The sequence below is a fragment of the Rhipicephalus sanguineus genome, chromosome 9, assembly GCF_013339695.2.
Source record: "Rhipicephalus sanguineus isolate Rsan-2018 chromosome 9, BIME_Rsan_1.4, whole genome shotgun sequence".
Lineage (NCBI taxonomy): Eukaryota > Metazoa > Arthropoda > Arachnida > Ixodida > Ixodidae > Rhipicephalus > Rhipicephalus sanguineus.
The window spans coordinates 41758858-41785676 of record NC_051184.2 but is presented as its reverse complement, the minus strand read 5'-3'; the positions used below and the strand labels follow the sequence as shown (position 1 = coordinate 41785676).

General features: G+C 46.9%; 1 long non-coding RNA gene across 4 annotated transcripts; it reads left to right on the top strand.

The window, feature by feature from the left end:
- The first annotated feature begins 5760 nt into the window (after window positions 1-5760).
- On the top strand, window positions 5761-20730 carry LOC119405039 (uncharacterized). Of its 4 annotated transcripts, XR_005186413.2 has the most exons (7): window positions 5761-5909; window positions 8518-8605; window positions 9471-9579; window positions 11878-12003; window positions 18000-18087; window positions 19781-19892; window positions 20445-20730. It is a non-coding gene; the product is annotated as an uncharacterized LOC119405039 (long non-coding RNA). The 4 variants fall into 4 exon arrangements; XR_005186410.1 differs by lacking the exons at window positions 5761-5909; window positions 8518-8605; window positions 9471-9579; window positions 11878-12003 and adding an exon at window positions 13732-13798; XR_005186412.1 differs by lacking the exons at window positions 5761-5909; window positions 8518-8605; window positions 9471-9579; window positions 11878-12003 and adding an exon at window positions 13744-13896.
- The last annotated feature ends 6089 nt before the right edge of the window (window positions 20731-26819 follow it).

Genomic DNA, 26819 nt, shown 5'->3' with positions numbered 1-26819 from the left:
ATTTCGATAAAATAATGTCGTGTGCACTTCTGACTTGTTAGCGTAAGCCTTGACATAAGGCACATTTAGCTGAGCGTGGCAGACGCTCACCCCCGCGATGATGTAGCGTCTCTAGAGAGTGCATAGATTTCCCGTTTTTGACGAGCGCGTCTTGCCGAGACGCGGTGAGCTTGTCTGCAAAACCACGGCGAAAAGAAGTAGACGCATCTTCATGCTCCAATCAAGCGACTTCACAAGTGGTGCGAGAGATGCGTTTTGCGTTCCGCTGCTCGCACCCCGAACTCATAAAAATGGAGCAATAAACGCGCGTGGCAGTATATTCTCAGAACAGGCGTTTTTTTTCCTTCAGGGTCGGTAAACATTTCGCTATTTGGGCGTAGCACCGCGGGCTTCTTTTGACTGAGAAAAGCTAAGGAGTGTCGGTGCGTGGCGTCGTGCATCTGTTTTGTACATAGTATTTCTTACCGGTGCTCCGACCACTTTTTGCGGTATTATAATTATGCCCCAGTCACGCCAACACCTTCGCCTAATTTGTTTCCTTGAAATGTGTACTGCTGCAAGTCAGCCGAATTGGGATGCCTGTAGACACCTCATAGATTTTGTTGTTTTGTAACTGAGCAAATAAGGAGCACAGTGGAGCGGAGGAGCCTGTGATAAACCGCTTTCTTAAATGGTTTTCAGGTGTGTGATCTCGATTTCAAGCCAGAATACTTAAGGACGACTACCAAGTACACCGATCCAAGAACCGGCAGGACAGAAGTAGCTCCCATGGGGGCTACTCGGCTGACTCTGGACCTCTGGGCGCAGTGCCGACAATTTTTCTCAGTTTACCAAATGAATAGGAACAGTTTCTGCGCATCTTATGGACAGTGTGACGTGTGTGCGTGTGTGTGTGTGTAAATAAAGAATGAAGTATGAATCAAAGTTACCTTATTTATTTCGTCACTTTTCGGGGCCATCAACCTTCGCATTTATAAATCGGTCACATTTTCGATAGCGCACAATCTTTTCTTATTTTTAAGTGGAATAATAAGTCGCTTACAGACCAATCACCAAAGATTCTAAAGCGTGACACATTCCTTAAGCCAGCGCCAATCCCGACGCAAAAGGCAAAATAAAGCTGTTACGCATGTAAAACTAGCCGCGAACGCTTTATCATTTCGTAGGAGACGATAGTGGCAATGGCTTCACTGTCTCCCGCGCGTTCGCTCGCTCGGTCAAGACGCGTGACGTCACGGCGGCAGTGAGCAGGCCTGAATTTTTTTTTCTAGGTGGCATTGGATGTACCGACTAACCAAGAGAGAGAGAGAAGCAGCAAGGGGTGAGCATCCGCTCTGACAAACGAAAGTGTGGATAGTTGGGTTTTTGGTTGTACCAACACCCTCTAGAAGGTTGTTGGTTGTACATAGTTCAAGCAACAGCACAAAAAATGACAGGACATACAGAAGACGCACATAGCGTTGTGTGCGTCTTCTGCTGTACGTCTTGTTTCTTGCGCTGTTCCTTGAAGTCTGATAAACAGTTTTGAGAGAGGTTTTGAGGGAGGATGAGTTTGAAGGGAGGCCCCTTATTGTTCTTATTTAATATTTGCACGCTCCCGAGACATCATGGAGCATCACCGCGATGACAAGATGACAGTGTCGTCGCCATATTAAGACTTACCATCTGAAAAATGGCAGCCTTGCCACCCGTCATTTGTCTTTCGTGAATCTTAGGACTCTATGATACCCCAAGGTCGCGGGTTCGATCCCCGCCGCGGCAGTTGCATTTCGATAAAGGGCAAATGGTGGAAATTTCCGGAGCCCTCCACTACAGCGTCTCTCATAATAGTATCGTGGTTTTGGGACGTAAAAGCCCACATAATATTATCAATCTGAGGACTCGCTTTTCCGATGCCTCCTTCATTAACAAGATTACCTAAAATGACCTCGAAGATATTGAGCGGTGCACTAGGGTTCTGGGGGGCGTGTTGGTTTTCCCTTAAAATTGAGCGAGGATTCACAGGCCATAATCCAAATAAAACAGAAGTTCACGGGAAGATGGAGGTTTAAAGATACAGAAAACGTGTTGAAGAAGGGGTGTCGCTTCAGCCAGAGCGTCGACAATGGGGATCGTCTTCATCATGGTAGCGAAAGGTTTGTGTAGAGGGTTTGGTCGAGATGGAGCCACCAACTAGCCCAATTCATCACTGTTTTCTACTTTGGTGGAGGCGGCTCGAAGAGTCGAAAAGACTGACAACGAATGGGATTCCTTTATCCATGTTCATAGAACAACGCGTAGACAAATGAAAAGATGCCGGCGGATGTCTATTCTCATACTGCATCGTGCCTTGTCTATGCGATGTTCTGAACGAGCGCTACTTCCGCCAGGATGGGGTTCATCACACTTGGCCGTCTTTAAAGCTAATTTTCCGCTGGTTATAAAGCTTCGCTAAGCACAAATGCCAATTAAGTTCCGCACAATTATTTATCGGATTAATCTAGTCTAGCAACTATGAGCGGAAGATTAGCGGTGGTCGCTGGTATACATAAACTCACCAGGCTACGGCTCTCGGTGGGCTTGGCCACATCTTTGGCGCTCGACTCTCTTGCCACCCACGGCAATCTCTGGGACTTTCGCTGCGCCGCTAAGACCTCCTCGCCCTGTTCGACCAGCCCCTCCGATTGCGCTCCTCGTTTAGGCCTAATCATGCCTCCTACGACGCGCTTCGCCGGGTTGTTCTCGGACGTCGTCGAAGTGGCTTGCTGGGTTGGGACGGCCGTCACTCCAGTGCCGCTACTGCTTCCTGCGACGGCAGCGCCTTGGGTATCGCTCGAAAACGCGACTCTCGTGTTGTCGGTGGTAAACTTAGCCGGAACGCTGGTAACTAGGGTGTTCGCGTCAGCGACGCCCGACGGAACTTTCGTTTCGTCTCTACCGGGACTCGCTGGCATTCGGTCCCGGTCGGTCCTGGGCGCTCCGATTCCGTGGTCACTCGTCCCGAGGGCCGTCGACGCTTCCTCATCCGGGCTGCCAGTCGTATCAGGAGCGACGCCTGCCCTGGCCGCATCCGGGACCATCTTGTGCTTGGTCGTCGACGCGCCGGCGGCGACGGCGGCGTCACGACCGCCCCGGTAGTCGGCAGCGGTTTCTCGGTTCTTGGAGGCACCGCGCTGCCGCGCCGCCCTGCTCTTCCGCTTGTGGTTGGCGCCCTTGGTCACCTCTTCTTCCTTGTTGGCGTCCTTGGCGATGCGAGACGACCCGCTCTTGGAAGCGTGCTTCTTGGCTTTACTGTCCGCGTGCTTAGTGCCCCTGTTCGGAGCCGTCTCCTGGCCCTCGGGCTCCGGAGACTTGGGGTCGTTCGAGAACTTCGGGATAGTCTTTTCTTCCGATTCGCGCTCCATGGTTGGTTGGATGGTTGATCCTCAGTTACTTGGCGCAACCCACCACGGGGGATCGCTCCATGGTACGTGGCACTCGGCGAGGCTTATTTCTTCTTTCGTGCCTGCGCGCGCGTTCGCCCGCGGTCACGTTTGTATCGCGAGCTGTGGTCCCCATAGTGGTAAAAGAAAATAAAGTAGGAAAATTGTCATAAAACCAAATGATCATCCCTACAAAGGTGGGATAAATATACTGCACCTTAGTACAGTGTCATAGAAATTGACGCAAGTTGTACCAAGATTAATAACCGAAATGTCTGAGAATTACGCCAGCCGCTCTAGCATGAGGGCCCACGTTATATCGAACTCTAAGCTAATTTCGAAGCGTGTTACTTGTAGCAAACCGCCAGATAAGCCCGCGTCACGCGCACATTCACCTGATTTGCAGAAATACGTCGATCCGCCTCGTTACCCATGGCTCAAGGTCAAACAATGTGCCAAAGCTAGCCCCTTGCTGACTGCTTTGCATTTTAGCACTTTCAACATTGCGTGGGATCGAGCGGAAGTTCTTGTTTAGTTCCGTGAACTTACCGGTGACTGCCGATGATTTCGCAGTGCAGTGGAAGAGAGTCAGATTAGAAAATTTCATTGCTTGGCCAAGGTTTCGTAATCACTGCAAAGAAAGAAGACGAAAGTAGCATTAATTCCGATTTCTTATCAGTATTTTCGGCCGAATTTCTAGCGGTGATTATGGCTTTACGAAAGCTCAGTCCATCAACCTCAAGAGTGGCCATAGTTACAGATCCATTATCTTTGAGTTCAGCACTCGCTGCAAATAGCGATTCTCAATTATCCCGTACTTTTCATTTTGTTGTTCCCATCTACATAACTTTAATCAGATTAATCTGGGTACCGGGCCCCAAAGAGATAAAAATGAATGAAATGACGGACACTCTGGCGAAAGCCGCTCTCAGTGGTCCGATACTCTCAGTTATTCCCACATCGGCACTCATAATTCGTGACAGATTTAGAAGGCGTGCTATAATTCAAGACTCTGGCAGAACGTTAATCACTCATCTAAACGAATATCGGCACCTCTTGCTCCCTTGGCGTAGGAATTTCTGTTCAAGAAGAGAAGATGAAGTTATATTTTTACTAAATTATGATGTCGCGTTCCAAAACTAAACTTTTATATGCGTAGTGCTGGTCTGGCTCCTTCTCCTCTTTGCTCTTTTCGTAAAAAGGACGAAACAGTTGAACATTATTTTTTATCATGTAACCGCTTCAATTTATTGAGGAAAAACATTCTCAAAGCGGTGTTTAATGGAACTAGATTGGATTTCATTGCTTCTAATATTCTATCCTGATTAGGTCAATGTCACCGGGATGTCGGTTCCGCTGTACAAAAATTCTTAATTGAATCAGGGTGGTTTTGATTATGAATTTCTAAATTAGCATCTTAATTTATTCTAACAATTCTATAATTCATTAGTCATAAAATTCATATGTGACCACGTTTAGCTATAAATTATTCGTTTCTTGGCCAAACCCCCAGAGTGGTTGTGAGCCATTCATAAAGGCAATCGTCATCATCATCATTTAGAGCATTTCGGTGTGAAGACGATGAACCTTTTGGCAGAAAAGATCTAAGCTACACGACACTTTGAATTTCGGGCGTCGTCACGTCACACGAATGTCGTCATGAAGCAGCACTTCGTGGAATAAGTGAATGAAACCCATAAAAAGATGTGAAGCTCACTCAGACTCACTTATTAAATATATTTTCCCTCTAGGGCTGACTCGAACTCAGGCTCACCAAAATTTTCCTCATTCGGACTCACTCAAACTCAGACTCACGGCTCGATCTGAGTCTTAGTGAGTCTGAGTGAGTCGACTCATGAGTGAGTTTGCCGACCTATGATGAAACCGCGTTTATTCCACATCCGAATGCGCCGAGGGCTCTGCAGTGGAAAGGGACACATCACAGAGATGGGCAGCCCAGGGGCCGTATTTAAAGGTCGTTCATGCTCGTGGCAATACCACTGAAAATCTATGATGCTAGGAAAGTGACGAACGAAGGCAACGGATGTTTGAAATTGAGCGTGGTTCTCCAATTGCCTTCTTTGTTTCATCCGTGCCTTGTATTTTTCACTAGCCTATTGTTCTTGGGCAGCTGCGGGCAATATATATAAACTTGTTTTTGCGACGTGTGCAGGCGACATCATAGCTGCATGCGTTTATTTCTTGTCCCTCCATCAGCATTGTTAGTTTTACGCAGGTTCTCACAGTATTGCTTTGACAGTGATATGTCTCTTTCTTAAATTTGCCACGACAGGTGGTCGTCAGTCACCGTCAAACAATTGACTTAGGAATGTTGTGAACAGAATGAAAAACAGCTTTGTACACGTGCACGGTAACTAACGCCATTAAAGTGAGGTCGCTTGATCTAAGGTGGTCCTAAGCGTTTTTTGGGGAGGGGAATCTAGTAGAATAGTTCAACGAGAGCGCAGTGATAGTGTACGCGCCGATACATTCCACGCAGCCCCGCAGGTAAGTTGCAGTCAAAGGAGCCAAAGTGCAGTCAGCCGAAAAAGTTTATGAATCGTGGTTATCTGAAAAAAAAAAAATGTTAATTTTTTCTTACTTTCCTCTCCTCAACCTCACTATTAATACCATGGTTGTGCTTCTTCTCTTTTGTCTTTCAAAGAAAAAATTCATATTGTAATAATAATGTGTGGGGTTTAACGTCACAAAACTAGGATATGATTATGAGAGACGCCGTAATGGAGGGCTCCGGAAATTCGACCACCTGGGGTTCTTTAATATGCACCTAAATCTAAGTACACGGGCCTCAAACATTTTCACCTGCATCGAAAATGCAGCCGCCGCGGCCGTGACAAAAAAAAAATCATATTGTAGTAATAGGTAAAAGCATATTCATTTGCATGTGTTAAACGGGCGATATTTCGGTGAATATCTAAACTGATTGATGGACAGTACATTGATCTCTTGCGAAAGTTGTGCGTCGTTTCACATGATGGTCGACCAGCGTGAACTCGCCGCTTGGGACCCGCAGGTGGTCCAGGCCAGAGGGTTCCTGGAATAAGGGACCCTTCCACCCTTCCACATTTTAGTAACAAGCTACTCTTCAACAAGCGTTTACTCTCTCTCTGTCTCCTTGTAGTCATCAGTGGCCCATGCACTGGCTTCGGACACAAAATGACATTGTACAGATGTGCCAGCCAATTACGTCCGTTAATTTTGGTACAGTCAACTGCTTTTGCGTGTTTGAAAGATTTCACCTTCGTCATACGTCTAGGTATTCATTTGTCTCGGTGTTCTTAGCGTCAAAATCTGATTTACCTGTAAATGTTATTAGAGATCATGATAGCGGAATATATTTTCGATAAAAACTGAATTTCGTTTTCTAGTAAGTCTAGCATTTACAGTAGTACATCAACTACGCATAAGGTTCGATCGAGCATATATCGCTCGCATAGACTAGTTACCAGTATTAATGTTTGAATACGAGCAAAATTTTCGCCATGTTCTTTTTATTTCAATGCAGTTTATTTGAATCCAACACAACACCCATATAAGAGCAGGATATAACAGATGGGATCCTAATGTCAGGCAACTGTGACGGGATCTTCTGAGCAAATTGCATGCAAGCGAAATAGTCAGAAACGTCGAAAAATACAATGAGAACTTACCGGATACAGCATAGTTATAGATAAACAAGAACTACAAAGATGCAAAAAAATTAAAATTTAGGCAATACATTTAGACCTAAAGAAAGAGAGCAAGTACATACATAAGGTTGTCCTTTGTGTAAAGTGAGAACAATAAGCGAGAAAAACAATTTAAATAACAAAGTATTGAAGCATGAACGTTGATAACGGTTTTACATCATTATGATGTAAAGTTTATGAACATCACTGCTAAAAAGTAATAAATTACGAAAGGCGATGTTTTGTATCAAGTTCAGTAGACATATAGCTTTAATGACATTTTAAAGGGACGCTAAATAGCAAAACGATTTTTCGCATAGTGCCAGACAAGCTCCTTTCTTTCTATGTTTTCTGTTACCGGCCCAATACACGTGTAGCTGCTGCCTTGCACAAAGCGCGCCAGAATGTCTCAGAAAATTCCAGGTGGTAGTAGATCATTTTGTTAGGATAGCGCACATGACTCGAACAGTCAAGATTATTCCAGAGCTTGCGCGACCACTAGTGATAAGGATGGAATGTTCGATGCGTGACGTATAAAAAACGGCGCATCCCAGCGATGTTCAGTTTTATCGACGGCCGACGCCCAGTTCGCCGCTATCAGCGCTATCAGTCAACAGCGTGTATTGCTGTAGTTTGAGTTTTCATTTCCCGGCCACAAGTTTGGCCAAACAATTTCATCTTGAACACGCCGGCTGTTGTTTTCGTCAACGTCACGGCCCCGTGACAATATTAGTAAAGTACTCTTTGACTATACAAAAAACACCACGCTTGCTGCGAGAAGACGCTTAATAAGAGAGAAAACGCGCAAAAACAAAATGTGGGTGGAGACGCCAGCTTAATGTTTCCGCACCATTCGCCGTGACGTCACATGTTTTGACGGCGCCTACTAGGGACTACGTAGTTCCTAATCGGTAAAAATGAAGTAGATTGTCCTTTCAGGGGCCATAAAAATAACATACCAAGTTTGGGTAATTTTGTTGAGCAAGTGGCGCCAGAGTGCCATAAATACACTTTGAAATTCCTGACATCACGCGGGGAAATTCCTGCGCGAAATTAAAAAATGAAATTTTGAACTTGATTTTCTCCTCTAATAATAAACGTATGATGGCGAAATTAACGACATTAGAGTTCTAAGAGCACAATTTATCGATTTAAACTGATTCATTGTTTCGCTTTAGTATCCCTTTAAATTTATAAGGGGTCAAGGATGTGCTTATACATCCGCATAAATGGTTCGCACTTGAAAATTGCATAAAATGACCTTTTGGGGGCGTAGTTGGTGCATGATTAAAATTTGTGCGGAAGAAAGGATACGCCACAAAAGAAGGTTAAACACGGAATAAGAGTTCCTAGACTTGCATGCTTGCGCGTCTGGTTAACTCATTTCTGCACTCACTGAAGTGCCATTTGTTATTTCTTTTTTTCAGACACAAGTGAATAAATAAACCGCGAGAGGCGTAATTATGATTTGTCCTTATCTTTTCGGAACATTCTTTTGGGCGTTGCTCTGCGCAAGTAAGTTTGTGACTGTAACAACTATTTGCTTCTACACCTACTATCGCCACTTTCGTGTTGATGAATTGCAGCCGAAGGAGTTGCACTTGAGGCGTTTACTGAACTTCAGTACGACAGCCATATGGATGGTAAAATACGAACAAACGTACGTTCATGCGAATTAAGGCACTGCGATTTCTCTATAGCTTCTTTAAGTCACTGCTGCGCAAAAACAGATACGTATAAAGACTGATTTTTAAACAGTTCACTTCTCGATGCATGGTTGCACAAGCTATATGACGCGGTAATGTGACGTTCCCTACCCTTACGGAATCTTAGGAGCGGCTTGCTTGTTAACAGAATGCTTCGTATAACATTGGCACGTCTTCGCGGCGTAATGAAGCGCGACTAAGCTTACGCACTACCTAACGTCTGAACGGCGTAAAAAGCTTTTCAAAGACATGCGAATATGTACTTCCCGATCACATAAACAGTAATCGTAAAGACGTGAGGAGGAAAAGAGAGAATGGCTTGCGGATTCTTATTTCAATTGAGCAGGTTGACATGGTTTTATGATACCCAAGCTATCAGGACAATGCTGTTGTGATGTCGGTACTCTCTCTTCACTTAGTTATGAGAGCGTTTTATTTTTGGCTTGACTACACTTGGCTACACTTCTTCACTAAAGGACCTTCAAAGACACCGAACGCGACGTTAACGTAAGAGTTGCCAACTGAAACTTCCACAAAAACGGTTCTTTCTTTGGCGACGCCTTAATCAGTTCAGCAGTTTGTATTTATTCCCACCTCGCATGAATGAAATGAATTTGAGCTTATGGGTCTTTGATAGAAATACATAACTTCACGATCATACGTTCACTTTGCAGACAAATGTCGTACGAATGAAGGAAATGTCCTGAACGATGGCCAAGTCCTCAACATGTCAACTCCCTGCGTGAGTTACAGCTGTCGTAAAGGAAACCTTACGACGCAAAAGTAAGTGCATTTTGAAATGCGTGAAAAAAAAAAACAAAAACGATCGAGCTCCTCCGTTATGAAATTGAGTAAAGATTCATATCAACGAACATTTCAGTAGCTTCATTAAATCGATGGGCTTTTGGGTGGCTCATTTTGGCAGCAGTTTTCGTGCAGTTGCGAAGCCCTCCCATTTGTCACGTGCTCCGACATATGAACTAACTGCAGGCGTTTGCGTACGGAACGATATTCGAAGTTATTTCTCATGTCTAGCCTACCGCACCAGTTACATTCAATCTCTGTATTCGTGATTTCATGTCAACTTTCCGGTATCATGAGAGAATGCGCCCGCAAAATCAAATAACTTGTATGGGAGCTTTTTGGCGCATAAGGAAAGTGATAACGTTTGTAAACGGTGCCAAGCTACCTGTGCTGCCTTACTGAGTTGAGAATGTGGAGGAGGATATTTCCTCCGCGCAAGCCTCTGGCTTTGTCGTATTTCAGTGTATGTGGTGAAGTGGGTCAACTGATCTGGGAGGGCTGGATTCTCTACACTGAAGTTATAAAGTCCCGGGGTAAGAGAGCTCGGGCGGAGGTATGAGCCAGCTCTGCCTCTGACTCCGCAGTGGCCCGGTATCCACATGACTTGTTTCCAGTTTCCGCAGTTCGGCCTTGTGCTGCTTGTGTAAGTATTCTGTGTGCAAGAGGACTGATTTCCCCCTTAATGTAGTTGCGATAGGCCGTCATTCAGCCCGTAAGGACGAAGGTAGTCGCTGGGTTTCTGAGCGCGAGGGCGATGCCGACCTCCTCCATGCATGTAACGTCACCCTCTGTGGTAGATATGCAGTCGACATGTACCGGTATGTTACCCGGCTGACTGTATGTCAACTGTATGTTACCCGAGTGACTACAAAAGCTTGAAAGATGCGCAAGAGGTCGTGGTCCTTTAGCCCTCTGTGTTTGTTGGCAATCCGGCCAATCATGCGGGAAGCTTGGAGGCACTTCTTCCCAAGTTTCTTTATTGGAATCGCGTTGTTTCCCTTGTTAAAGTAGGCTCCTAAGATTCTGATGTTGCCTACTTCTTGAACGTAGGTGCCTTCTACCTTGATTTTGAGAGGAGTGATTTTCGAGTATCTGTGCCGGAAAACTAGCAGTTCGGACTTAGAGGGTGAGCATTCTAAGCCCGCTGCGTTACCGATTGACTGGACTGTCGAGGCTGCTTTTTGAGGGTTGGTCCCTATTAGTTGTAGCGATCACTTGGTGGACCATATGGTGACATTGTCTGCGTACGGGGCGCGGTGAATTCCCGGGATTCGTTGTAAGGCATGCGGTAGTTTAATGAGGGCAATGTTAAATAAGAGTGTGGATAGCACTGCGCCTTGGGGGGTGCTGTGGTTACCTATGTTGATAAGTTGGGAAGACAGATCTCCAATATGTATTGTGGTCATGCGTCCTTTAAGAAAGCTTTGACATATGCATATATTCGTGGTCCACAGCCGAACTGTATCAGGCTAGCCATGATGGTGTAGTGTCTTTGTGAGCTGCATAGTTACCGTGGCCGCCGCGGGGTGCCGCCACGTGTCCGCGCGCTCGCTCGCGATCACACCAAAGGTAAGCCACGCGTTCGAAGAAAAAAAAAGAAAAAGTGCTCCAGGTCATGACGCGTGCGTGACGTAACTTCTTTCTCCCGTGACATCTCTGCCTGCTTATCTTCCAGCGCGCTCGTCGGGACGAGAGAAGAGACAAAGCAATTAGAGCATGCGACAAATCTCTTTAAATCCTCTCGTGCTTGACGGATTCTAAAAATTTTCACGGCGGTCGATTTGTGAGTCAATGAACTCCTTATTGACGCCATTCGATGCTTACTTGCAAAAGTGTTGCAGAGTCCCTTTAAGTAAATTTTGAGGTTTCGCGTGCTAGAACCCCGGTCATATTGGGTGGCACGCCGTTGTGAGGAACTCGGGAGGTTACTTAATTGGGCTACTGAATCGCAATGATGGAAACCTTCCCTCGTCCTATGCGCGGTGCTTGCGTCCCGTGCTGAGACCTATATAGGAGACACTTCTAGTTGTTTGGCCTCACGGTGAACAAGGCTTCCGTGCGGAAACCGAAACGTCGTTTCTCTTAAACTTTTATATGGTAGGTGTACTTCCTTTCCTTCGCCCTTACTTAAATTTTTACTCTCCTTTGAAAGCGGAAGTATGTGTCGAACATCAGCTGATGTCGGTTCTGATATTGTTACGTTCATTAACCTCTAGCGTTGAAGGACACGAAATGACTTGCCGCGTGGACTGATATCCTTGACATTGAATTTTACAGGTGTCCAGGAGCTGGCGATCCGGCATGCAAGGCATCTTTCGTCGAAGACGGCCCATTCCCGAAGTGTTGCGGCGCAGTCTCCTGTTCAGGACACGGTCGTCAAAGAACGTGAATCGCGTGAGCAAAGTAGGAGGGCTTGCGAAGCAGAACTTTTTTAGCTATGAAGGGAATTATTTAGAAAAAATCTCGAGACGTCTGAAATAGCGTTTGCCTTAAATAAACGCGTACTATCGTGAGCAATATGAAAGAGAACGCGCGAGCGCATGGCGAATAGCCTCAAACCCCAATTCGACTAATACTCGGATGGCGCTGTCAAAAATAAAGTGGAAAGGGTGACGCTTTCCCGTGAACTGTTGTCACTTCCGCCGCGCGATATATATGACACAGATAACAGCCCGATATTGTAGCGCTTGTCGTAGCACTCCCGCGCAGCGAAGTGCCGTACCGTTTCTTAAGATCATATTTCGCTGTATCTTGATTGTACGTCTTACACGTGCACAGACAAGCCAATGGTAAGGCGGCATTTTGCGCAGGGCTGTAGACAGTCCACTGCCGCACTTTGCTTGCCATATCCGCCTTACACTCCCGAGCGGCGCGTGCAGGGACGTAGCCAGAAATTTTTTTCGGGGGGGGGGGGGGGGCAAGCATACTTTATGTATGTTCGTGCGTGTGTTTGTGTATATATACACGTGCTAAATTGAAAAATTTCGGGGGGGGGGGCGGAGGGTTTGAAGACCCCCCCCTCCCTGGCGGCGCCCCTGGGATCGTGATACGCAATCAGGTGGTTTTTTATCACCAACAGCGAGGTGGGCGTGCCGATATTTAGCGAGAACGCGGCACCCTTTCGACTTTCCTTCCGACAGCGGCCGCCGCGAATCGCCCTGCATCGGGTTTGAGGCTATTCACCACGAGCTCGCGTGTTCCCTTTCATACTGCTCACGATAGTACAAGAAAAAGTGTGACTAATTGTTTTTTTTTTTCTTGGAGTGGCTTAGTGCACGGCTGCTTATCCGAAAAACGAGGTTTTGATCCCGGCCGCGGAGGTCGCATTTCGATGGAAGCAAAATGATTCAACAAAACTTGTTGCTGGGCGAGTTGGTTCATTCTCGAAAGGTAAAAAATGGTACGCGCAAATTATACACTGCGACACAGCATGAAAACACGGACAATCGCCAATCCTGTTTTCGCGCTTGTCCGCGTTTTTCTTTCTGCATCTGTAATTTGCGCATATCGTTTCAACCTTTCAAGAAAAAATGATAGAGGCCCGTGTAATGTGCGTTTACAGCCACGTCAAAGCAGCCCAGGTGGTCGAAATTATCCGCAGGCCTCACGCTTGACTCGCTTTATATATAAAATCGTCTTTATTCTAAATCAGACAGGTTAGCTGGCATATAAATATTCACCTACGTGATACACTGTAAACGAGGGGGACAAAAAAGCCTTGGACGAAAGTGGGCTGGGAAAAATAATATATTAAGGTAACGTCTTTCAATCTTCTCATCTCAATTTTAAGCCTTATACTTCTTCCAATACGTTAGTCGTCTTGATTTCACGACTGGACTTTTACGCGGTGTCTACACGGTGTCCAAAAAAAGTACACGCGCCAAGTAGTCGGCCATTATGGCGACGTGCCCTGTTCATTTATGCCATGGAGCTGCGCATTGGGTTTACGAGTTTGCCTTTAGTGCGCGTAAAACATCGGCATGGCGCAGGAAATATTCGTCCCATTTATTTTTTTCTCGAACGCACTGCTTATTGTTCGCATATGCACAAACGGTTCGCGAGAATCGTAGCCTTGTTTTCGAGTAAAGTGATCAATCGAGGCGGAGAACAATCGACAAAGACGCAGCAGCGCTAAAGGTACCTGCACACTACTAGCGGCCTCCGACTTTCACGCGACGATAAACCGAGGTAAACCGAGGTAAGATCTAGCTTTCCAATTACAGTTTTCTAAAAACCGCCTCGCTAGTTCGACCACGCAACGCCGGACACAGTGGTGCGATCTTCGTTCTGTCGCAGGTTAGACGTGTTGTATATACAGGTAAAAATATTATTGACCATATCGACGAAAAAATGCGCATGTTGTAATGATTTTGCTTCTGTCGCAAATAACCAATTCGGTAAGTTTAGTGTGCTATATGTCGCATTTCAGCGTTGTAAGGATTGCCTTTGCTTTTACAACAGAGCTGTTATGGTGGAGGTTTGCCGTGTGTCGTGTATAGAAAATTATCATCATCATGAACCGGCACGCGCTTTCTTCGCCCTCTTCTTCATCACCTTCCTCTTCTTTCTCTTCTGCTTCGCTCTCAGAACACGTGCGCCGATTCGTCAGGCGTGGGATGCAATAACAATGATTGGCGAGAGAGCGAGCGCAGAAGGGGAGAAAGAAATAGCAAGAAAGATAGCGAAGGAGAGAAACGCTAGGCGAAAACAATTCCTTGGCGAGGCGGGACTCGAACCCACGTCCCCCCGATCCGAAGGCGGGCGTCGTAGCCACTCGGCTATCCAGGTAGGCTACCAGAGCATAGCATAGCCTTGTATAGTATATTATAGCAAGGCGGTGGGAAAGAAAAGTGAGGGTGAGGGGAAGAAGGGAATGGAGGAAGGAAGAGCGAACACAGATAGAGAGAGGGACATAGAAATAGAGCGAGAGAAATAGAAAGAAAGCGAAGAAAGGGTGAAAAAGAACGAAGAGAGAACGGCTGCAGAGAGAGAGAAAGACATAGAAAGAAAGAGAAAGAGAAACAAAGGGAAGAAAGACAGAAAAGAATAGTGGCAGCTTCGCACTAGTGGTGCCAAGCCTGAAGGAAGAGCGGGGCAGGGTGGTCTTCCTTGTTTCTCTTTAATGTTGTCCTTCTTCTCTTTGTTTCTTGTATATCTTTTTAGTATCTGTTTCTTTCTATTTCCTTCTTTCTCACTGTATCTATTTCTTTCCCTTTCTCGCTCTTGCTATGCTTATTTCCCCCTTTGATTCTTCCCTTTCTCTCTCTCCCTCTATTTATCACTTCCTCTATCTTTCTCTCTCCCTGTTTCTTTCTCTCGCTTTCGTGGTTTCTCTCTCTTTCTATCTCTATGGTTTTATGTCTCTTTATCTTTCTCAGTCTTCATTCCCTTTATTTCCGTCCGTTTTTCTGTTCCTCTTTCATTCTATCGCTTTATTTCTCTCTCTCTCTCTCTATTTCACGTATTCGTTTTAGTTTGACAATCGCACCTGCTGTACACGGCAGTGGGGCTTGCCCAATTCTTGTGGCGCATACCCACCTGAAGAGTTTTGCACCACGGAGCACAACTCACTGACAGTTTAAACAGCTTCACCGCAAAAAAAGAGTGTAGATAGCGCGTGCCGGTGATGATGTTTTTCTTAAGACGGAGCACAAGTTACCGACCGCTTAAACACCTTCCCTGTTAAACGATAGAAAGACAGAGCAACAAATAGATATCGAGGGAAAGAGGAGGAGGATACAACATTTATTAATGAGATGAAAGAAAAAATAAATAAAAATAAAAAAAAGGAGGGGGAAATGTCAAGGGTGGGTTCCCCATTCCAGGACACCAGTGGCCGCCGCTGCTCGCCTGGCTTGATCCAGGAGACTGGGTCTTCAGGTCAAAGAGATAGAAAGACACAGACTGAAAAAAATAACGATAAAAAGAGAGCAAGCATAGCCATGTATAATATAGTATAGTATAGTATAGTATAATATTGTCACGAAAAGTTCAAGAAACACACTTTAATTAATAGCTTGAACTGGGCGAACTTGTGCCTTATAAACAAACAAGTCAGAGAAAAATGATTATGTGTATACTGCAGGAACGCCTTTCTCTTCTTCACCAGAATTCGGCACCTCTTCTTCTTTTCTTGTCCCGTGCAGTTCGCACGTGCCTGAGTTGTCAGCGGTGGTCCTGGCGTGCTCCATCGACGCTTTGCTTCCTCTGTTTCGCACGCACGCCGTAGACAACGTGGAGGGCGTAGCAACTGCTGGGGCGCGTAATTTGAATGTATCTTGCGTCATTAGAGTATAGTATAGTATAGTATAGTGTAGTGTAGTGTAGTATGGTATGGTATGGTATAGTATAGTATAGTAGTATAGTATAATATAGTATATTATAGTATGGTATAGTATAGCACAATATAGTATACAATGGTATAGTATTGCATAGTATGGTATAGTGTAGTATAGTATAGTATAGTATAGTGTAGCATAGTATAACATAGTATAGTGTAGTATAGTATAGTACAGCAAGGGGTGGGAAAGAGACAGGTGAGAGGGTAAAAAACCCGTATTTCCCCGAAGGGGAGTATGAGGAAGTGCGAAGCACGGGGTGATGCTATGAGGGGGCGCGCGCGACTAAACTGCAGAGCCGAGCGAAGGAGACGGCAGCGAGGGAGCACGCGCCAGCCGACCCACGGAGGTCTGGCCGTTTTTAAGTGCAAAGCACTTTTACTGATGATGATGATCTGTCTTCCGAACTCGTTCCAAAGAACCCGCAACGCGTTCAACTTGTTGGCGGCGTTGCGCACGCCCGAGGTGGGGCTCAGGTTGTTGTCGAACGACAGTCGATCGCACACCGCGCAGCTATATCCGAAGCTGCGGTCCAGGAAGTCTCGCTTGAAGCGTGCGTCCGGCCGATCGAATTCGAGGGCCCGCGCTCGCTCACGCATCGCGCGTCCCCGCGCCAGATCGGCTTCGGGGTGCTCGGCTCGCTTCGCACGCTTTCGTTCGGCGTCTCGCCGCCGGCCTTCATCACCACAGGCAATGCGCGGGGCGCGCGCAGCCACGGAGCGGAGGGCGGAGCGCGCGCAGTCACGTGGGGCGTGACGTCGCTGCGCCGTTGCTACAGACGCTCCTCTCCGCTCCTCGCGCCGTTGCTATAGGACGGCGGATTCAGGGTCGCTTATAAAGTGCATTCGCACTTAAAAGCCTAGCCAAGCCAGGTCCAGCTAGGTGCCCGCCAGCACTGCTGTGAGCCTGCCTTGCATGACTTAGTACAAGCTGCGCTAACTTTGTTTCTCTTTCTTTCTTGCTAGTTACTGTAATGAGCTGGCTATGCATTGGATAATGGCATCTTCGAAAGCTGAAGGAAGTACTCATGCCTGGCTATAGTGACGGCATGAGTACGACCGTCAGTGTATATACAGTATAATTGGCTTCAAGCTGGTAAAAAAGACGAAAGAGTAGTATTCTACTGCCACAAAAACTAGAAAGTATGGCCTATGTGCTAATAACTGAAGGTATTTACAAGAAAATATTACCAGTTGAATATTCACTTTGGCTGGCCCATTTTTATGAATTCTCATTATTTGATAAGAAGGTCATAGCAATAGAGCTGCGAGATGTTTCATAGTTGTGTTGCGCCGTGACAGGCGCTGTTACACGAAAATTAAGAAAGCAAAGCAAAAAAAGAAAAAGAACAGGAGACGCTATATGTGCTTCATTTGTCCATCGTGTCCTGTCTATTTTCTTTCTAAAATATTGCTTGAGGTTGCTTGACACAGTGCAACACAAACATGATTCTGCAAGAAATAGGCCAATTTCATGCTTTCCTTATTTTCAATATACTTCGTATGCTTCTATACATTAGGGAAAATGAATGATTTATACACTCTGTGCTATACTAAGTTGCTTTAAAACACATTGCTTTTTGAGTGCGAGGTAGATAGAAAGGAAAACAATCGAGGGACGAAGAATAAGACCTTGCTGTCAGTGCTCCTGGGAAACTAAAACAGGGTATTTTTTTTTGTTGCTGCGCTTGTGGCTTTAAAAAAAGATTGTGTAATCGTAGCGTATGCTTCGAATAGCGCGGAAGTGTAATTTAATTGTGTTATAAAAGCTTCAAAAATTGCTTCCTGAAAAAGGCCGCACACTCAGATACTGTATAAAGAATATTGATGGTACCTGAAGTAAGGGCTGCAACGTTTCATCTTGCTATGGTTATAGCAATGCAGCTGCGAACTACGTTAAGGAAAGGTGACACATATTTTTGCGAAATCTGTACACGGGCGGAGTACATACGCAAAGTATGTGTACAGCCAAAGAAACGTCACTACGTCGTAGGATGTAGCGTAAGTATACTTCCTTGTCGTTGCTCTCTTTCTCATGATTCTGTTTTTTTTATTTTTGCAGGTCAGACGATATACATAGATCCGAAGAAGTGGAAATATGTTCTGCGAATACCTTGCGTGGACTTTTCTGTTTAATATTTTTTGCTCATGTAAGAAAGCGCTAACAACGTTTATTTTTCTTGTATTTTAAAGGTGCAGGCTGCTATTTGAATCCACATCTCTCTGCGCTCCCTCCTCAACTTGCGGTTCTAGTGCAATAGCTATAGATACTGCACTTATCTGCTAATGAGAGTGAGTTGCAATTGGGTACAGCATAGGAAAACAAGTTGAGATGCGCAGTGCGACCTTTAAAGCTGGACTTACACAGTGAGACTGATGAGCTGCTCAGACTACCGACGACTGAGATGTTGCTGAGCTGCAAGCTGCAATAGCTGCAATAGCTGCAAGCCGCAATAGCTAACAGTCAATTCAAGTCACGTCAAATTCATTGCCAACGAATACGAGGTGCGTGGTTGCAAAAATACTTGGACCCTTATTCGTCTCCGGCTTTTTCGCTGGGGTACCGAAATGCGTCACGCTCATCGGCTGGCTGAATCGGCAATCCATGCGGTCGCGTGAATTTCAGTTAAATATTATGTTTACCACTTTGGAAAAAGTGGGCTGGCAAGTAGGGCGTCCCTATCATGAATTTCTTTAAGTCCCTTAGTTTTCAGTCTCCCAATTTCATTCTGTTATCGGAGAGAGGCCCGTGTACATTTTATTTGGAACGTGAGATGCATATACTCCAACTCGCAGAACGAATACAGCCTGTTACAGTGCACGCATAGCATGATTTTATACTTAGAGAAAGCGATACATATATTGATTGGGCAACCAGTATTTCTACATAGGTAGTATAATTACGCAGGATCTGATGAAACGCCGGGGCAGTATGACGCGAGCGGTTTCCCGTTCACAATCCAGCTTGGTGTGACGGATGAATTCGAGTACTTTGCGTGTACTTTTGCCAATAACCGACTCAGTAGTGCAGGAATTATGGGGGCGCTTAAGCGACTGTTACGACGTGTAAATGCGAGAGCATTAATTATCATTGAGTGTGGTACCTGAAGCGCGTTGCGTCCCCGACAACGCGAAAGGCATATGCATAGCGAGCGGCTGTGGAGCAAGCACGGTTAGTTGCAGCGGCTGCAGCGCCATCAAGTGAACGTTATGGCACAAACAGTGAGAAATGCGGGGCAGTGAAACGCACATGACACAGCGCTTCACTGTTCCGTATTTTGAGCTGTTTCTGCCACAACGTTCATGAACCAACTGGCCCACCTAAGAACCCTTGTTCATCCAGCGAATCATTGAAGATGACGTAATATCTACAATTTCCTTGCCAAGGCTTTTAGATGACGACGGCGTCGTCGCGCAATGAGCCAAGTAATGCTCTCGCATTAAATCTACGAAGCAATTACTGCAATATACTTGTTTTACTTCGCTTCCCCTTCAGCCAGACGCCCTTGTGTTAAAGTATACAGATTTTAATGAAATACTGTGGCCTGCAATAAACCTGAGGGTGCTCGTCCGACGACGAACTGATTTACACGCGTAAGTTTAACGAGCTTCTCGTGTGTGTTACGCTGCCCCCTTCAAGTGTGCGATTTTTTAATTCCAGGCCAACGCGCCATTGTATCACTTTTCATGTCCGCTCAGTCTTATATTTATGTGAGCTCAACAGGCGAAGTCTTATGATCAAAAACGCGCGCGTGTCGCTTCGCATGTCTTCGAGTTCTCTCGAGCAAACGTGAGTGTGTGAACCCTGCACTATGCGCTGACCTTGTTTTTCTCACCGTGCAGATCATTGTAGGTTACCCGATAACACCACTGTTCTCTCAAATGGAGGGTCAATGAATTCGACGCATCCTTGTGTGCGGTACATTTGCAACCAGGGAAACCTAACCACGAGAAAGTAAGTTGTCTAGTGTTTTCAGTGCATAAATTTTCGACGGTCACCGTGTAGAAAAATTTAGACATCGAAACAGCCGCTCCCTCTCCCTCTCTCTCTCTCTCTCTCTCTCTCTCTATATATATATATATATATATATATATATATATATATATATATATATATATATACACACACACACACACGCCAATGAAGTGCTAACATAGGACCCGGAAGTAAAAGTTAAAAAAAATCAAGCACGTAGGAAAAAGTCGTATATAAATTCCATGATAGAACGATGTAGGAGGCCATGGCCTCCTATTTCTTCACGGTCCACAGGCACGGTGAATGTGAGAACGGTGTGATTCAATCGGCATTTGTAAAGACATGGCCTCCGCGATCTGCACCGGCTACGCGCTGCCGGTGCCGATCGCGGAGGCCTCAGTAAAGCTAACAACACGCGACGTGCTTGGGGGCTGTGTGAGTGTGACTAGCCTGGCTAGGGAAGGCGACTGAATTACATTTCATTCAAACGTGAGTTGTGCGAACTTCAACTTTTTTTTTTCTTCGCGACAGATGCCCCAAGAAAGGTTACCCAGATTGCCTGACTCCTGACGCACTGAAGAGCGCATTTCCTGTCTGTTGTCCTCCACCGGTATGTTCGTGACAGTAAATATGCGGGAGACAGAACGACTTGTTTCTTTTTTTTTTCTTTTTCTGTATTGCCACTGTTTTTTGAAAATGGCACCGTCACTTGACGAAAAGAAACAAAGGAAGAAGATATGCTTTGGTATTTTTCCTTCTTTGTTTCTACTGAAATGTCTTTTAGTAGAACTGTTTGTATTCAATAAAGTTAACTGGAAGTTTAGCGCCTGTATTGTTTCTTTCGTGCTTGGAGGGAATGGAGGAAGGACGAAGAGGCGAGGCGCTTGGCAATGTCTGGAAATAATGGAAAGCGTACGAGTGCTCCCCGAAGTTCATGCCGAAGACGATAGCTACTACACTAAGGATGAACTTTTGTCAACGTAACTGATGTAATTTCATTACGTTTGGAAAGTAATAGTAGTTAATGTATTTACTGTCGGCCAGCTATAATTTTTAGCGTTACTTAATTACATATAATGTACTTCTAGAAAAATAATTAGTAATGTAATTTAACTTTTTTTAGGACTAATCTGGCCATCTCTGCTCGTGGTTGAGCTCCACTTTCCGAGATCCCTGTGTTCAACCCTCTCCCAGGAGTGCAACAGTGAGGTGTAAGATGTAAAAGGCGAAAGATTAGTGCGTGGAAGTAAGGTGTAACAGTAAGAACAGTAAGAACGGTAAGGACAAGGGGCTGCCGCTGCATGCGGCGCATTTCAATTTACGCGGCTTTCCCGTCACGGGTGGCCACGTGACGGGAGGTGCGAGAAATGTTTCGATGCTAATTTGTGGCCTCCGTGTCCTGACGTTACGAACTTCTATCTCTTTAAAAGTGATGGTTCACTTGAATTTGTTTGATGGTTGACAGCTTCTGACAAGGGTGTGACGATGTCCTTTACGTTACTACGTGACGCTGCATGTGTCTAAAAACACCGCCGTTCCACGCCTATATCACATTCCTGAATTAGTTGTCTTGTGCAAGCTTTGTTCTGCTGGGAGCTTCCTGTGCCTGTAAGCTGTTTCACGGGTGTACGACAGAACAGTGTTCACATACTTGCTACCTTTCTACCCAGGAACCTGTGACTGAGCGCTTCAATTTACGCGGCTTGTTGTTGAAAGAAGTTGTGCCGAAGGTGCTGACACGCTACGTACGTGAGCTGCAAAAAATGAGTAGATGGTGATGTATGGCCTCCGTGACTGGTCGTTACTACGATGTAGGTTATTCAATTCACGCGCCTTTTGTTCAACGAGATTGTGCAGGAGGTGCTGCCACGTGGCGAGAAAAAGAGGAAATGTTTAGATGCTTGGATTGGGCTTCTGAGACGAGGTGTCACCACGGTGCCATTCACTGCGAAGCCCCTCTTCTATAATTAACTGTTGCTCTACTGGCTCTACCTCGCCAGAACTGATTGCTCACTTCAACTTGCGTGTTGTTTGACAGTTTGACTTGGCCACAAGGGTGTAATTATGTTGCTCAGGAAGATACACGACGCTGCATATGCTTGATAATACCGCTGTTACGCGCTTTTGCAACGCGTTCCAAGTTTGCAACGCACTCATAAAACCGTTATCTTACAACCCTAGTAGCACCAAATGTTGACACAACGTTGCCGCAGCATTGAGAAAATTGCTTCAACGTTGTGACAACATTGCGTGCTACTAGGGAAAGAGTCGTATATTGAGATCCTCCTGGTTTTGCATGCTGATTATTCCACAGGTATGTTACGGAGCGGTGTTCGTATAGTTGCTATTAGGAGTGTGCGAGTGGTAAATTTTAGAACCGAATCGAATGCGAATCGAATAGGGATGATCCCGAATCGAATACGAATATGAATCAAATACCATTCGAATAGTTTTCGAGTAATAGGGCAACCATTTTCAAAGCAGCCCTAGAACGGTAAAGTAACCGTTTTTGAAACAGCCCAAGAATTCTACGACACTTTAATTGAAAGAAATAATCATGATCTTTGCCAAAGGAACATTACGCTTACGTTTAACCGACAGAAAATTCCACAATTATGTAAACCGATGCAAGCTTGTACACAGCAGCACCTAGAGCCTTAGAAATATGTCGTAACTGCAAGTTGAAATACAGAAGTGACTGCAGTATTCCACGTGGCACTTTGTCAACGGATTTTAAATAAAACTCATATATAAATATTAAGCAATATTCATGAGTCAAGATAATCACGAATGTCGTGATGAAGATGGTAAATTGATGACTCTGTCACTTCGGCGACCCCGGAGTTTAAAGCAAAAACGCCTTCATCCTGTGATCAATGCAGGGTCGGTAGTGCCGTAAACCTTGGGCTGCATGCATCTTGGTAAATCTACAATTAAAACAACAAACGTTACTGCTCTCTGTTCCAACGTTTCGGTCCTTTGACGTTTTTTCATCGGTGCTTATTATTGAAAAACACTCGACAAGTATTCGGTTTTTCTAATATGGCCTATTCGATTCGAGTACTGAATTGAATATAACGCTATTCCATTCGTTATTCGAAATTTTCGAATATTTGCACGCCCCTAGTCAGGGGCGGCGAGGCGCTGCCCCTGGGGGGCACGCAAGACAAGTGTGTTGCTTCAGGGGAGCAGAGAGGCTAGGCACTTAGACGCTGTGTTTTGAATATGTGTGCTCTTGGGGGGGCATGGGGGGGGGGGCAGGCGGAAATTTTGAGAGGGAAGCTTCTCCCGCGCCCCCCGCTGGCGCCGCCCCTGCCCCTAGTTGCTATACAAGAACCTGTGACTGAACACTTCATTTCACGCGCCTTTGGTGGAAAGAAATAAAGAAATTGTGCAGGAGGTGCTGCCACGTAGCGTGAGATGCAAGCACCTACGGTATGATGAGATACAGAGGCGGTATGATGAGATACCGCCTCTGTGACAAGACGTCGCTACGGTGCTGTTCGCTGTTGTTCTACCTCGCCAGAACTGACAGCGCTTCAACTTGTGTGATACTGCACAGCTTGACACAGTCACAAAGGATTAATTATGTTGTTTAGGATCCTACGCGACGCTGCATATGCTTGATAATGCCGCTCTTCCGCAATTGTGCGCGCGTTGAAAGTCTGTGACGCATTCGTAAAGCCGTTATCTTGCAAGAAGCACACACACACACACACACACACACACACACACACACACACACACACACACACACACACACACACACACACACACACACACACACACACACACACACACACACACACACACGCACGCACGCACGCACGCACGCACACACACACACGCACACACACACACGCACGCACACACACACACACGCACGCACACACACACACACACACACACGCACGCACACACGCACGCACACACACACACACGCACGCACACACACACGCACGCACACACGCACGCACACACACACACACACACACACACACACACACACACACACACACACACACACACACACACACACACACACACACACACACTGGACTTTGCTCTCTCACCCTGTATCTACTCGGTAGATACAGATGACTTGGGCGCTTTCAGGCTATGCTTTGTGGGACAGCGTTTTAACACTATAGCGTTAAAGAGCTCACGTCGCAGAAATTCCGGTGTCGGCGTCGTTGGTTGTGAGCGAATAACCAGCGTTGTCCGTGACCACAAAATCGAGAAAATGCAAATAAAGAAAAGGGTCTGGGATGTTAATATATGGGGTGTTGACTGTCTACCTGTATACCTAGTGCCTGTCTTTCTTTCCTCTCCCTCTTCTGTTTCCTTTCTTTTTCGAACGTCGCGCTACTAAAATATTGCCACGCCCACTTCTTGTCTTGTTTTGATGTATTCGGGTTTGACCGGCAGGGACGGTTATCAACGCTCGACGCTGTCCGCGAAGTAGTGTTCTAGAAGCGTCGCGATTGTAGTAGACCGGTTTGTTAAGATTGCGCCCCGCACGCGAATGTTCCAGTTTTGTCTAGAGATAACGCCGCCACCAGCGATATTGCTGGAAAGTTCGATAGCGCCTGTATAAAAGCCGACGCGCTTGATCGCTTGTCAGTTGATCGACGGACGACGCCCTGTTCGCCGCTATCATTGTACAGCGTGCATTGCTGTAGTTCTAGTTCTCATTTTCCGGCCACAAGTTCGGTCAAATAAACAGTTTCATCCTACAAACGCCGACTGCTGTGTTCGTCGACGTCACGACCACGTGACATCTGGTGGAGGTGCTGCGTATGATCCGGACGCCACCGCGGGACGCTAACCCAAGCCAAAGCCGAGAAGAAGACGACGCTAAGGACAACCCGGATCCTCGAACCAGCCGCCGGCAGAAGGGACTACAACCAGAGTACGGGCTCCTTCCCGAAAACACCAGGCAGCCGAAGACCGTCACATCGACCGCCGAGACGATGACAGACCCCCTGCCACCTACAACGGTAGTGATGCAACAGCCAAGGGAGCCACCGACTTTCCGTGGATCGTCGTTTGAAGACCCGGAGAGCTGGCTGGAGACGTACGAGCGAGTCGCCGCCTTCAACCACTGGGACACTGAAGAGAAACTGCGCCACGTCTACTTCTACTTAGAAGACGCCGCGAAGACGTGGTTCGAAAACCATGAATCGAGCCTTCAATCCTGGGACCTCTTTCGGACGACGTTCCTTAATACCTTCGCGAGCATCGTCCGCAAGGAAAAGGCCGCTGCTTTGCTGGAGACAAGAGCACAGCTACCGAATGAGACGGTCACCATCTACACGGAAGAGATGACGCGACTTTTCCGCCTGGCTGATGCTGCCATGCCTGAGGAAAAAAAGGTCCGCTTCCTTATGCGGGGAGTGAAACAAGACCTCTTTGCAGGATTGGTGCGGAACCCACCGAAAACTGTCATCGAATTCCTAAATGAGGCTACAACAACTGAAAAATCCCTCGAGATTAGGACGAAGCAATACAACCGCTCAACCCTGTCGACAGGCTACACCGAAGCTCACTCGCTAGGCACCGACGACCTACGGGAAACCATCAGAGCGATAGTGCGGGAAGAGCTGCGCAAGCTGTTGCCTTCAGCGCAGCCTCAAGTGGATTCGATCGCCGACATGATCCGCGAGGAAATCCAGCAGTCGCTGGGCACCCCCGATGCAGCGCAGCCGCAGCTGCAAGCAATGAACTATGCTGCAGCAGCCCGACGCAACGCCCCCGCTCCTCGTCCACGTCAAGACGCCGCGCCGCCGCAGCAGTTCGGCCGCCACACGCCGCCGCCGCCAACACCACCAACGCCCTACCGTCCTCCTGTCGCCCAGCGCTATGCCCCGCGCTACGCCCCAAGGAAGACCGACGTTTGGCGCGCCCCTGACAACCGCCCACTCTGCTACCACTGCGGGGAGCCCGGCCATACCTACCGCCGCTGCCAGTACCGTCAGATGGGGCTACGCGGATTCGCCGTCAACGCGCCGCGCCCGCAACCAGGCGAACGGCCTCGCGACATCGACGACTACCTCACAGGAACACAGTGGCAAGAACGACGATCTTCCCGCTCGCCGTCGCCCGGCCGCTACATGTCACCGCACCGCCGGCAGTACACTGGCCCAAACCGGGGCCGGTCGCCTAGCCCGTATCCGGAAAACTAAGGGCAGCAACCGATGGAGGTGCGGTTGCTGCACGACGAAATGCCGAAGATCCTCCGCGGCCGCCGACGACGACAACGCGAGGAGACCTGCAGAACACGACGCGAAGCAGACGAAGTCCTGCCGATGAAACCTCGCGGACCGAAGTAGACCTGACGACGCAACGGGGAAGCAGCGGAACAAACCGACGTAGCCGTGACCCCACGCCACGACCTAACTGCAACGCGAGACTACGAACTAGCGACCTCGACGTTCTTATCGACGGCCACAGCATCACAGCTCTCGTCGACACCGGAGCCGACTATTCTGTCTTCAGTGGACCGTTCGCCACCAAGCTGAAGAAAGTAAAGACCGCTTGGAGTGGACCCGAAATCCGGACAGCTGGAGGCCACCTGATAACGCCGATTGGTGTCTGCACGGCGAGAGTCACCATCAATAACCGGACTTATCCTGCGAGCTTTGTAATACTACAAAATTGCTCTAGGGATGTGATACTTGGAATGGACTTTCTAAGTGACCACGGCGCCGTCATCGACCTGAGATCTGAGTCGATAACGCTAACCTCAGACAAAGCGCTCCCGCCCCACGCAACGCCAGGGAACCATGCATTGAATGTGATAGAAGAGCAGGTGACCGTTCCGCCCCGCTCCAGCGTCATTATTTCCGTCGGCACCGAAAAACCTACGAACCTTGAAGGCGTCATCGAGGGCGATCAGCAACTACT